This window comes from Lissotriton vulgaris, chromosome 4_1 (assembly GCF_964263255.1).
Source record: "Lissotriton vulgaris chromosome 4_1, aLisVul1.2, whole genome shotgun sequence".
Lineage (NCBI taxonomy): Eukaryota > Metazoa > Chordata > Amphibia > Caudata > Salamandridae > Lissotriton > Lissotriton vulgaris.
The window spans coordinates 2060034435-2060047967 of record NC_141691.1 but is presented as its reverse complement, the minus strand read 5'-3'; positions in this window follow the sequence as shown (position 1 = coordinate 2060047967).

Sequence of the window (13533 nt, the reverse complement as noted above, 5' to 3'; positions counted from 1 at the left end):
TTCCACGTGGTCATTTTTGGAAGGCACTTTTCTTTTGTCCTTGGCAGACATTCAGCTGTTCTCGTGGTTATCACTTTGGCCCGCAGCCACTTCACCAGCATTCATGTCAAGTGGCCATGAATCATAGTTAGCTAAAGTTGCAAAATGTTCTCAGTGAAGCATAGAGGATTGAAGAGCTTCTCTCAGCAAAATGATGTTAGGTTTTTTGTCCTGTGCAGAACCGGGTAAAGCGAAGCCATTTTGGCATTGGTAACTCACCAAAACTACGATAAACAGAAAAAAGAAAATGTAAATACACAGAATATGTGTTTTCTGTCCCCCCAACCACCAGTGCTAAAATGCATCCTTTAAAACTGTTACCTAGCAGAAAAGCATCACACTGCAAGCCTTTAAAAATAAAGCAGAAAAGCAACATGCAAATGCACAATGCACATTACGACACAGACATGCATTATTACACCACTTAAATGCACAAAATAGATTAAACATGCGTTTTACATCACTAATTAATATGTTAATTAAACCTGTTAGTGCAAAGCATTTCCCACATGTAATGTGTGTGTTTTTATTAATTCACAGCAATCAAAATTAATATATTACTTTGTTATGGGGGTGATTGATCTGAATGGGGTACACACAAAATCTTCTGTACCTCGCTCCACCAACTCCACGAAAGATGGAAGTTGTTCTAGAGTCCAATTTTTCTGACTTGTGTCGCTAGGGGGCGCCTGGTGATCTGACACAGGAAACCAAAGACTTTAACCCCCTCGACCTGGGAGAAAAGTCCATTCATTTTCTATTCTTGTTTTTCTATAACAAAATAGTGAGTTTGGTTTTGGACTTTTTGGCAATGCTGCAATGTCTTCAGCGGCGCTGCTGCGGCTCCGCTGTTACCACAGTGATCTGCTTGGCGGAGATCTCGCAGTCGGGCTTCGATCCAGTCAAGGGTGGATCTCTCCCCTCTGACCCGGCTGAGCTGAGCTCTGACGCCACGCACAGCTGCCCACCTACTGCATATGATGACTGCTCTGCTGCTGTCCCTAGAGCACCTCACGCGCTCTCTAATGTCATCAATAAGCATATGTAAATAACAAGTAAGATGCTGATTTAGAGCTTGGCGGAGTACTTTATTCCCACCATTCGAAGGAACCAGCGTTCGCCAAATTTAGAGCTATCCGCCAGCCTTGCGGACAACTCTAAACATTGGCAGGTACCGCTGCTACGGCAGTTCGTGCCAATGTTGTAAAAGCCTGACTCATGGCTCAATCAAACATGAAAGCCACCTACCAAACATTGACATTTTACTATCTGCAAAAGCAAACTCCCAAAGAGGGTGTTCGTTTTTAGGTCTCGGCCTGCGATGGCTGTGCTGGCGCAGTCTTGCTGGCGATATTTAATGACATAGAGAGAAAATCACTAACGAGGTTAAGCCCCGCCCCTCTTCTCCATTGGCTGGCCTCCTAAGCGGTGGCCAGCCATTGGAGAAGAGATCCTAGTGACGTTCTTCTTTCTATCTAAGCCCCGTCCTTTTCAGATTGGGTTCCTTGACTTACTGCTGAAGTAAAAGGTTTCTTATCTTCTTTATGGGTCCAGATGGCCCCATAAAGATGATAAGGAACCTTTTACCCCAGCAGGAAGTCGGGGCGCCCAGTCTGAAAAGGACGGGGCTCAAAGACAACATCATCACGCTGCGTATTTCATTAGAACGCCAACTTCCACAAATCTTTTATCTTTGGGGAAGTAGCAGTTTGTTTCATTCTCAGATCGTTTAAAGAAGTTTGTATTTCCGTATATTCTGTTCCGAGGTAAGATTGGCCGATGTACATATGTCTCGGTGGGTTGTATTGTTTTGTAAGCATTTCATCACGTTCTTTGAGCTCATGCCTGACATGCTACCAGAAGTGATTTGGGAGCCATTAGTCACTGACCTTATTTTTGCAAGGCTCGTTGTGAACACAGGACGTTGCCGCCGCCCCAGTTCTGAGAGCAGGGACCGTATTCCTGGAGCCCGGCCCCTGGTTTGTGCGAGGAGTGCCGCACTCCGGGAATGGCCCGTGTCGCATAGACCCTTCCTCCTTCGTGCACTGCTTGTGGCAGTGTGCGGCGGCGTCTTGGGCAAACCGCAGACACTCTGCTGCACGTCCCCCTAGGCCCCGACATCACTGCACGCATTTATTCTGTTTGCGCCGACTGTCTCATCAGTCGGCATCTTACGCGCCTCACCCCAAAACGTACTGTCGGTTCGATGCAGTGTAACTTACTTTGGTATGATTGAAGGTGTCCATGAGAGCCATTGTCAGGAAAAATACGTAACTTTCATATGTATCTTTTCAGGAAAATATAGAGATACACCTTATAACTGTCATACTACCATTTGCAGATATAGACCCCACGTGCAAATGCATAATACTAGGAGTAAGAGAGAGTGTGTGTGTGTATGTCTCCCAGTCCCCTCCGCCCTTTAAACCAGCTGATCTCAGTGAGTTTTAGAGCCTGATGCCATGGGGGCACCTATCCGGGTCTCCCCTAAACTGGCAAGGCTAGATAGAGACCAGGCGCCAGCGCGGCCCACCCGAGCCCCTTTGGATGATTAGCAGACGGTGGATCAGATCAGTGACTATCCGTCCAGCCACCAGCCGCTAATCCCCGTGCCCGTCTGGCTTCCATGCCCTGATGCAGAGTGAAAGTGACTTTTATAAACAGGCGCGAGAGCTCACACAAATGCTGCAAACGCACAAAAGGAATTCATAGTGCGGTGGTCCTGCAAGATATGGCAATAGATTTTCGCCAAATTTGAGCACTCCTATTTTGTGTTGCTGCTGATACTTTTAAATTGACAAACTGTTAATATGTAACGGTAAGCCCAAGTGGGGTAGACACTGCCTTGTATATCACTCGTCTGGTGGTAACTCCCACTTTGTTTTCAGTTGCGTTCAGAAACTACAAACATATGCTTATTTTATCAGTGTATATTGGTTTCTGGTGGTATTTTAATTTGACCAGTAGACATTTCCCTGTTTGTAGAGATGACCCTCTAGTTCTGTGAACGAAACACAATGTGCTACAAACAGATCCTGTAGAAAACGTTGTATAAACTGAAATCACCACTAGGGAATAAACTCACAAGCGGGAGTCATTATTTACTCAAATATATGACAGTCTACTAAAAAGGTATTTTTAGACTGTTGAATGAATGATCATCATGAGCAACATTGCAGGAGAAGATGGTGTGTATTAGAACCACAGGAGTGCTTGAGAAGAACTGTGTTGTGGGTTTGAATGGCCTGTAGATGTTTCCCTGGGAACATAATGCTTGAGGTCCTTTTTGTTCACTCATTTACGGATTTAGCCTGTCCCTAAAACTTACTAGATTTAGTAGCTAATGGAGGCCAAAAAAGAGAAAGTGATTTGAATAGGATTACAACATTTTGACAAAAAAGGAAGGCTCTGATTAGTACTATCATTTCTTGCTTTATCAGTGGACAAATTAGCCAACAGCGCACATCTCCTTGTATGTACTGTACCAAGCATGATTCTTGATGCCTCTTTTTGGACGGGCTTGCACTGTTTGTTTACATTAGGAAGTGGTGAATATCTCTGAGCCAGGGGCTTTCAGTTTTTTAAAAAATTTTTATTTTCACTATATTGGTGACAGGCATAGGTGGTGTTTATTTAACGATTCATAGCTTGCTATTTTTTAAAAACCTAATAGGATTTACATTTCCCCTAACCTATATTGGTAGATTTGTCCCTGCATTAGGACTGATGTAGAAGAATTATTTTCATCCCATTTTTGGCTTGTGTATTTTAGATATTTTAGTTACATAGTCCAATGGCCACTAGTTTGGCATCCTACTGCTCAAACTGTCTGCAGGGATTACAGGATGATCTGTACTTTTGGTTGGTAGAATGTGTGATTGCTAAAGAGTTGACTGCGAAGCATGATAGTGTCAGTATTTTATCAGGAGCTGGATTTGAAATGCCTGACATTTTAAGAGTTTGTCACTTGGAGATCTGAGGGTAAGATTTTATACATAAATAATGAGTGCTTCATTGTATCCAGTCCATGTTAGACTCATACATTTTGCTCAATGTTGTTCTTGGTGTGAATTTGTTTAGGATGTATTTTTGTATGATTCATGCAAAAATCCAGCAGCAAGATATGGGGTATGAAATATATTTACACCTGAAATAACTTGTCAAGCTAGTTTGGCTTAATGACAAATGTTGTGTGTATAACCTTTCCACAGTGTTTACGTCTAAATGAAATACAAAAAGACACTAATACACAAGCTCCAACATTCATAATAAGTTACCTCTAACAACAGTAGCAATTGAAATTACGCCAGTTTCAAATTTGTACAATGCTACTTTACGCCCCTGTGTGTGGCTGTGTGTGTGTGGCTCTGTGCGTGTGTGTGTGTGGCTCTGTGTGTCTGTGTGTGTGTGTGTGTGTGTGTCTGTGTGTGTGTGGGGCTCTGTGTGTGTGTGGGGGCTCTGTGTGTGTGTGTGGCTATGTGTGTGTGTGCAGCTCTGTGTGTGTGTGCAAATGCAATAGGTCTCCCATTTGTGAGAGATTAAGCTATTGTCATTGTAAATGTCAATGCCATTTATTTATTTGTTTTCAAAACTAACACATAAATAAAAATGTTATCATTTACAATGCCAATAGCTCAAACTTTTGCAAAGGCGAGACCGTTGCATTGTAAATGCTTATTGGAAACTCTAAGCTAATGACCCCCTGCACCATCTCAGTTGCCTCCCTTGATATGGGGGTCATTTGTATTCCCTATGTCTCTGGCGGTGATGCAGAGCAAAAAAAAAAATAATAATAACACCGTCAACTCTGAATCAGGCAAAGGGTGTTAAATGTCAACCTCTGATGGCTCGTACTCCACAACGTCAGTGACGTAGCCGGAGTTGGCTCTCTCACTGAAATACTTCTGGCCCAGGGCTGAATTGAGATCTAAAATATGCCTGGCACCCTAAATAAAATTAGCCCACATTTGGGGATTGCGCCTTTTCTCAAAACACTGCTTCAGTGTTTTAAGTATTATAAAAAGATGGAGGGGGTTCTATAAAAAGGCATGTTTTCTTAACTTCACTGAGATTAAAAAAAAATGCAAATGTTGCCAGGACTCTTTGTGCACTGATTAGTTCACAATGGTGAACCACACCTGAATATAATAACAAATCCAGAGCACTACACAGTTATGTCATCATGGGCTGTCAATGCAGCAGATCCAAAACTTTATTGTCGATGCATCCAAAGTTCAGTGACAAGCAGGTCAGTATCATGGGACAAAAACAGCTGACACGTGTTTCGCCTTGGACAACTTTCTAAAGCCTGTTGATTGAAGGAATGCATGACAATTGTATACTATAAAAATAATGAAGACACAATATTGTGAGAAGTTAGCCTGGCATATGTGGTCCACTATTCTAGTGGGCACCTTGCACCAGTTTAAACGACCCTTATGATGGTGGTTGTAAAGTCAACCTTCTGGATCAGCTATCCTAGTGGTAGCATGGAACTGCAGTCTTAGGCTAAAACTTCAGAGAGCATGTGAAGCAAGCTGGTATACCAATTATAATCCCTTGAGTACCAAATGAAAGGACACCACACAAGGTAATATCAAATGTATATGTATTTATTACTAACACAACCCCTCTGAACCCTTTGTGAGGTCAGAGTTCGAGATACGTTACAAGTTACTCATCAAGCATACTATAAGTTGCACAAATACAATTGTGCCCTAGGGGCCTCACGAACCATATACTAAGTAAGTGGTATAAGGAGAACTTCATGAATAGTGAATAGGCCTAGGGCCTAGGGAATTGCTGGGGCTCCACTGGACAACCAATGGTTTGGAAGTAGGAGGCCCACGGGAGACACGTGCAGTGTCTAAACACAGTCGCGGGTTATCATTGAGTTACGATGTGAATCGAAGAAGTTACAAAGTTACTGATTATGGACACTTCCGGGTGGACTACGGTGAAACCCCTTTTAACTAGGACACTTGAAGAGTCAATACCCACGGGAGCGATGGAGTACTTGAGTTACCTCACCCTGGGAAGCCGGGTGCATAGGTGTCTTTTCGTGTCGGGTTTCGTTGATGCTTTCAATGGAGATCTGCAAAAGAAGTGCTGCAGGCGGCCAGTGGAAGAGTGTCCGGGTGGATCCAAGGGTGGATCGAAGATCTGAAGAACATGAAAGCAGAAGGGATAGAGTCTGGGTCACTAGCCGGTGATCAGGAAGGAACCAGGAAGGGACCAGGCGATGTCGCGTTGAATCAGGTGAAGAAGGTGAAGCTTGTCTCTGCAGCCACAAGGACCAGGAGGCGTCGACGACGACCAGGAGCTGGATTGCACTATGAGCAAAATGCAGGATGTCCAGGGTGTCCGGTCCCACGTCTCTCGTGTCCGCCATGGGTCTCAGCTTTGCTGTGGGTGTGGATAAGAGTCGGAGAAGTCTGGAAGTCCAGTTCCTGAGTAGCATAGTCTTCGGGTTCCGGCAGGAGCGTCGACAAAGCAAACGGGCAAGTTACTGGTGGTGCCTGTTTGCACAGGGTGGTCACTCCTTGACCACAAGGGAGATGTCTTCAGTCTTCTAGTCGATATAGAACATCGAAGGTCCAAGAGTTTAGTTTCAGAGTTTCAGTCCAGGATAATCTAAAGTCTCTAGACACAGCTCCTATCTTTATACCAATTCTATGGGCTGGATTACCTGCTAGGTCCCTCCTATGGGTGGACCTGGGAAGGGGGTGGTTACACCCCTTTCCCTTTGTCCAGTTTCGCACCAGAGCGGGCTGGAGTGCCCCAGCAACTCTTTTGAACCGGGCTATGCATAGAGCACCTTGTGTGCTCCAGGCAGTGTCTGGAAAAGCATCTGCTGATGCAGCCCTCCCTGCCCCAATACACAAAACCCTGTCTGGGGAGGTGATGGCACCTCCCTGGACAGGAAACCTATTGTCCAGGCCTCCCTTGCCGGAGTTTCGTCCAGCATCAGGAAGTCAGACTCGTGTGGCAGCAGCATCCATTTTGTGATGCTGAGGCTCTGTTTAACTTTAACCGGGTAAAGCAGTAACTACATGTCTTTTCCCTCTAGAAGGGTGGAATGCTACCCCCACCGCCAGGACTGGCGGGGGGAGTAGTATTCCAAAGTGTTTGACACCTTACACGACATGTTTCGATAAAGCCAAACCAAAGTTAGCATTAACCGCGAGGATTATAATGCACTTAAGAGTATATGGTATGGATATATCATAGAACAGCTATAAGGAGATGGTTCTGAAAGCTGCAGAGGGGCCCAGCTCATGCTAGGGCACCCTCTCACATAAAACCAAGTACTCTGCCTTCAGGATTGTCAAGGCCTGCCATAGGAGTGACTTATAGGTATATATGTGTGAATATATAAGGGTAGATATAGGTATACTATACCTAAGTAAGGTGTGATTACACCACTTTACCCAAGCTGAGTGATCAGCCTGTGGTGTCAGTTTGGATGGCCAGCCAGGGGTGGCATAAGACATGCTGCATCCCCTGGTAGGCCTTGGATGCACCTATGCCCTGGGTACCTAGGGTACACTATACAGGGGCTCACAAAGGTGACCGAATCCCCAATTAGGTATGTACCTAAAGTACATGGTATCAATTTAGAGAGAGAACATCTGGGCTGTGGGTCTGATCAGCAGGCCCACAGCCACACTAAAGTCGAAAAACCAGAGAATCACAGCAAAAAGTGGGGGTGACGATGGGAAGCAGACCCTACTCTCCTACAAATATCTTGCAATAGCTTGTTCTTATTCTTTTCTTATTCTTATTTTTTTTTTACATTTTTGCTACCTTTTTTCTCCGTAATCACATTGAAGGATAGAAATCCCAGGTAGTGCACACAAACAAGTTCTCTTCTGCAGAAACACAGCTACAAGAAAAAAAGCTTTGGATCTGCTACATTGATAGACCATCATGAAATAACTGTGTAGTTCTCTGAATTTGTTATTACATTAACATATGGAAGAGCTTCTTTTTCATGTATATTTCTACAATAGTTGGGTGGCTTAGTGTTTGTCTATGCATTTGAGCACATGCTGTTTGTTTTGTATACCTACTTACCCTACATTTTGGATGTGCAAGCTGTTTGGTTGTTACCACTGCCACCTCTTTGTATTGTTCACACCTGAATATAAGTGAGACCACTTCTGCTCAAACCCCCTGCTATAGCTGTATACATTGGCTCGCCAAACAGGAGACTGGAAATTACACCTCGGCTTCCTTAGTAAAAGGGTAAAAGGAGGCCCAAATGCCCCCAGAAAGTCAGCTAAAGCCACCACTGGGCAACTGGCGGCATCTGAACCGCACAGACACAGCACAAATCGTCCGTCACATTAGCCAAAAGAGCGTCCCACGGCTGCAATTCAGATACCGGCCCATAGCTCATTGCCTGAGCAGCCCCCTAACCAATCCGACCATGGGTCTGCCTGACTGCAAATGCGGCAGGTGGACCTTAAGTTTAGCAGAGTGGGTACTCCCTCGCAATTATGATATTGTACTATGTGCCGAACTCTAAATCACCCTCTAAATGGTCAGTGTGGTTTAAGGATAAAAAAGGAAACAGAATGTGATGAACACATCTGGAGACGCACTTAAGACTTAAATAAAAATCAAAGTAGAAAGTTGTACTCTTCAAATATGAATCCATCGTTAGTGGACGTCTACCGCAGGTAATCTATTGGACCTTCTTTTCCTCTAAAACATGAGTACAGTGTTAGTTTCCGTACAATCAGTTCTCCTTTCCCTTCTATCCACCCACCTCAAAGTCCCATATTTTTTAACATAGTGTGGGTATACTTTCATTCAACCCTCCCCAAAGTGACTGTTGCTCAGATATTCATTTACCTTAAAGAAATGAAAAGACAAGAGGCGTAGGTAAAACAGGAACAAGTTTGTCACATTAAACACAGCGACCGGAAGGGTCTCGATATAGTGCGTCTGAAGAAAGTCTCTTGTTGTACAAAGTTTCGGTCAACAATATATACATCTTGTGAGGTACAATAAAACAATTCTGCATTCTTGAAAAAGCATCCTGGTCGTAAATTAAGAAGTTTGGACAACTGATAGGACCACAGATTGCTCTCGACCTCGGGGAGAGCTAGTGTGGGCCAGGGTGCATGTGTCCAGATGTCTGGTGTGGGGAGCGCCTGATCACTACATGTGGTGTGCATAATGTGTCCAAATTGGCTGAGTGTTTCTATTTATAAGTGGCATCTAGATTTGTGGTATATTTGGGGCAAGCACGCCTTTGGCCAAATGTGTTTTATTGGGGCCAATTTCCTTGGACCTGTTTGTGGTGCAAAAATCTATCTGTGGGATCATTCAGGCTTTTCCCTGGGTGCGTGTTTGTCTTTAGGCTAAGTGAGACCCCACCTGTCACTTGACAGTCATTGGTTGGGGTCGCAGTCCTGTCTGACCATGAATCTCTGACTCTGGGTTGATGGGGAGATCACCTTGAGTGAATCTGACAGCAATGACACAAGTTCATTAGAACTTCAATGTGGCGGTCATTGATCTAATTTTTACTGACATTCTCAACATTGTGCGTACAGTTGTCACAGCATACATCAACATTGTCTTTACTGATATTGACATAGTTATGCGTGAATAGAACATGGCGTACATCTACATAGTTTCTACTGCTAACAACACTGTTATGCATGCATGGATTATGGCATACATTGACATTGTTACTGACGGTATCGACACAGTTGTGCAGGCATTGTTTATGGCATATATTGACATTTCAATGATGAGTATTGACAATGTTATACGGGCACCGGTTAAGGCATACATGGCCATTGCATTTTTGGGTATTGACATTGTTATGTGGGCACAGGTTATGGCATATGTTGACATTGCATTTATTGGTATTGCCATTATTGGTACTGCTCATATCATGGTATTCGTTGACGTTGTATTCGCCCATTCCAACACGACCCATTCCCATTTTTATTCCCAGCTAGATGGCCCTACATTGGAATTCCACTTGTTGTTTAAGAAAAACGCCCTGTAATGCTAAGAGCCACTCTGGAGCAGACGTGTTTGTACACTGAGTTCGGGGTTTTGCCTCCTCCCAAAAATATTTCTCTTGGAAATCTCGGGGACATGTGATATCTTCCTCTATTTGGCCCTTCCAATACATCCTGTCTAGCTCGGTTTGGATACCAGTGTGTTCAGTCAGAATGTATCGAACTGTTGGGTAGGTGTCATATGGGGTTATTTTTACAACGCCCCTGTGTGGTTCTACCTTGTTGAGTTAGACATTGGCCATTATTCTACAGAGGTAGAGGTGTGTATGGCATTTTGCTTTCTCAGCGCTACTTCTTGGGACAAGTAAAGCCTGTGTGCGCCTACCACATGTGGGGTTAACATACAGACATAATGTGACCTAGCTTATGTAAATGTAAATGTGTTTTGATTTATATAGCGCACTTTAACCCAGGGGTCCCAAGGCGCTTGCTTAGGGAACCCGTCCTGGTATTCCCCTGTGAGATATCCCGCCCAGGTATCCACAAGGCGAAAGCCAGGCATCCCGCCACAAGGGGCCGTAGTGGAGATTAAGCAAGCTATTGCCCAGAGTCGCAGAGTGTGACCCCGTGAGTCAAGTAGGCACCGGAGCGAGAATTGTCGACTCCATTGAATTTTTGAGCCCAAGACCCGCCGAGGCGGGGAATCGAACCCTGGTCCACGGCCGATCTCAGCTTCCGGGTTTGCCGCCTCTAACCACTGAGCCACGCTTCTCCACTTATGCTTGCGAGCCGACTGAGATTATGTGCTGGTACCATGTGTTATGCAAAAAGCCGCTGTGAAGTGCATGTGGGATGCTGGTATTCTGTTTAGTGTAATTGTAGGTGACATAAGAGAAATCCCAATGCAGGCGCTGTGGTACCCTTTTGACTCAGCAGTTCCTCTGTAATACTCAAGTGTGAGACTTGCCATACTAGGCAGATCTTACATAATGCTACAATTATACATAACTTTTATTAAGACTTTACAGATCTAGGTATGGGTCCCCCTGGGAGTTGTCTGTGCTCCTCCAATGGTTGTGTTCCTTCCGACCAGTTTGTACAAGTTCACAGTTTTTGATCCTTGGGTGATGTCTCCATGGAAGGGCTTGACCGCATGTTAGAATGGCACACCCATGCATTTTTTCCCCTCCACTCTTGGGGCCATGGGCGTTAAGCAGACCTCTTGCTGAGGGCCCATAGCTTTTTCCTCCTTCTATTGACACAAGCTCAATAATGTCCTTTTGCCTTAAATCGAGGGAGTTGATGATAAGTCGGCGTTGGTGCACTTCATTGTCCTTATGGCTACCTGTTTTGGAAGAATTTTGTTGACTGTTAATTCAGTTTCATTTTAATACATATGCTCGGTTCTCACTGGCTTTGGAGAACCTGTACTTTACCACAGGGGTGCTATATTCTGATTGTACTTGGTACTGAGGAGGGAAGTTGCCCACAGCCATTTGAGTACATGTTACTTGTTTTGTATACCTACTTGCCCTACATTTTGGATGTGCTAGCTGTTTGGTTGTTACCACTGCCACCTCTTTGTATTGTTATGTTATGTTATGTTATGTTATATTGATTTATTATGCGCACAGATACCCCAGCCAAGGGGCGTCCCGGCACAGAGACAAGGTAGAACATAACACAACAGGAAACTAAAAACATGAAAGCAGCTAAAACAGGAAAGTTTTTAAAGCCCTCCGGAAAGTCAAGAGGTCCTCCATCAGACGAATTTCAACAGGAAGGGAGTTCCATGCTGACGCGGCCTTTACACTAAACGAGCGGCCACCCATGCGACTAAGCCTAAATCTGGGGACCACCGCAAGGGCCAACCCCTGGGAACGGAGGGTGCGGGTGGGAACATAAAAGGAAAGACAGCTGGATAGGATTTCCGGGCCAATACCTCTCAGAATCTTAAAAGCGAGACACAAGACCTTAAAAAGGATGCGCTTCCTGACAGGGAGCCAATGTAGGGTACGAAGGACAGTTGCCACCGAGCTGAATCTGGGCAGGCCGACAATCGCCCTCGCCGCAGCATTCTGAACCCGCTGCAGACGGGTTAACTCGGCCTGGTTAGGCCCAGCCAGAAGAGAGCTGGCATAATCCAGGCGGGAGATGATAGTTGCCTGGATCACCAGCTGCCTGTTCGGGGCGTCAAAGAACTTGAGAACAGGTCTCAAGCCCCTTAGGAGACCGAAACAACAGGCCGCAGTTTTTTTAGTATGCCCTACAAAGGAGAGGCCCGCATCCAGCCAGACCCCCAGGTTTTTCACCTCAGATACCGGGGTCGGAGTGGGTCCCAGCTCAGAGGGCCACCATTGGTCACCCCACAGCTCCACTCCCCTACCGACAACCATCACCTCCGTTTTTGTGGCATTTAGCTGAAGGCAGTTGCCTGTCAACCAGCTAGCCACCGCCTTCAGTCCAGACTGAAACCTGGGGGCCTCAGTCTCCGCATCCCCGCTGAGAGTAACCGCCAGCTGTGTGTCGTCGGCATATGAGACCAAAGTTAGGCCCCACTGCCTAGCGACATCAGCCAGCGGTCTCGCGTAAAGATTGAACAACGTGGGACTCAGCGAGGACCCTTGCGGAACCCCCATGGCCAGCGGTTGGAAATTGGACTTGAAGGGAGGGATGGCAACACAGAAGGAGCGGTTATCTAGAAAGGAGTGGAACCATTGCAACACCTGACCGCCAATGCCGGTCTCCTCAAGCCGATGCAGGAGGATGCTGTGGTCTACCGTGTCAAAGGCGGCGCTAAGGTCTAACAATATAAGCGCCGCCGTTTGACTAGCATCCAACCTTGCACGGAGATGTTCCACCATCACAAGTAACGCGGTTTCCGTGCTGTGGCCGGCACGGAATCCGTTTTGTGTGGGGTCGAGGGCATTGGTCCGTACAAGATGTTCAGACAGGGCCAAGTTGACATGGGCCTCTGTGATCTTGGCTGGCCAAGGTAGCAACGAAATGGGGCGATAGCTTTCAGGCTTGGCCGGGTCCAGGGAGGGCTTTTTGATAATTGGGGACACCACAGCTTGCTTCCACTTGGCTGGAACTACTCCCGTTTCCAAGGAAAGGTTGACGAGGGAACATACAGCTGCACGTCCCATAAAAGCCTGATCTCGAAAGAGAGAAGGCCTTACTGGATCGGATGGAGATCCAGATTTGACTTGCAACGCAAGTTCATCAAACCCGTCCAAGGTAAGGGGGGGAAGACAAGCAGAGTAGACTGATGGTGGGTCCCATTGATACTTTCCCGACCGGACCCTATGCTAGGGAATGTACGATAAATAGCTTGGACTTTCCCCAGAAAATAGGAAGCAAGGGATTCACAGTGGGAAAGAGAGCTTACGGTCGTAGAGGTAGTCCGCTTTGACATAAGATCTTTTACGGCCTTAAAGATGGCTTTCAACGGATTAGTACTGTTCCGGAATTCCGCGGCATAAAAAGCCGCTCGAGCTCGACAGAT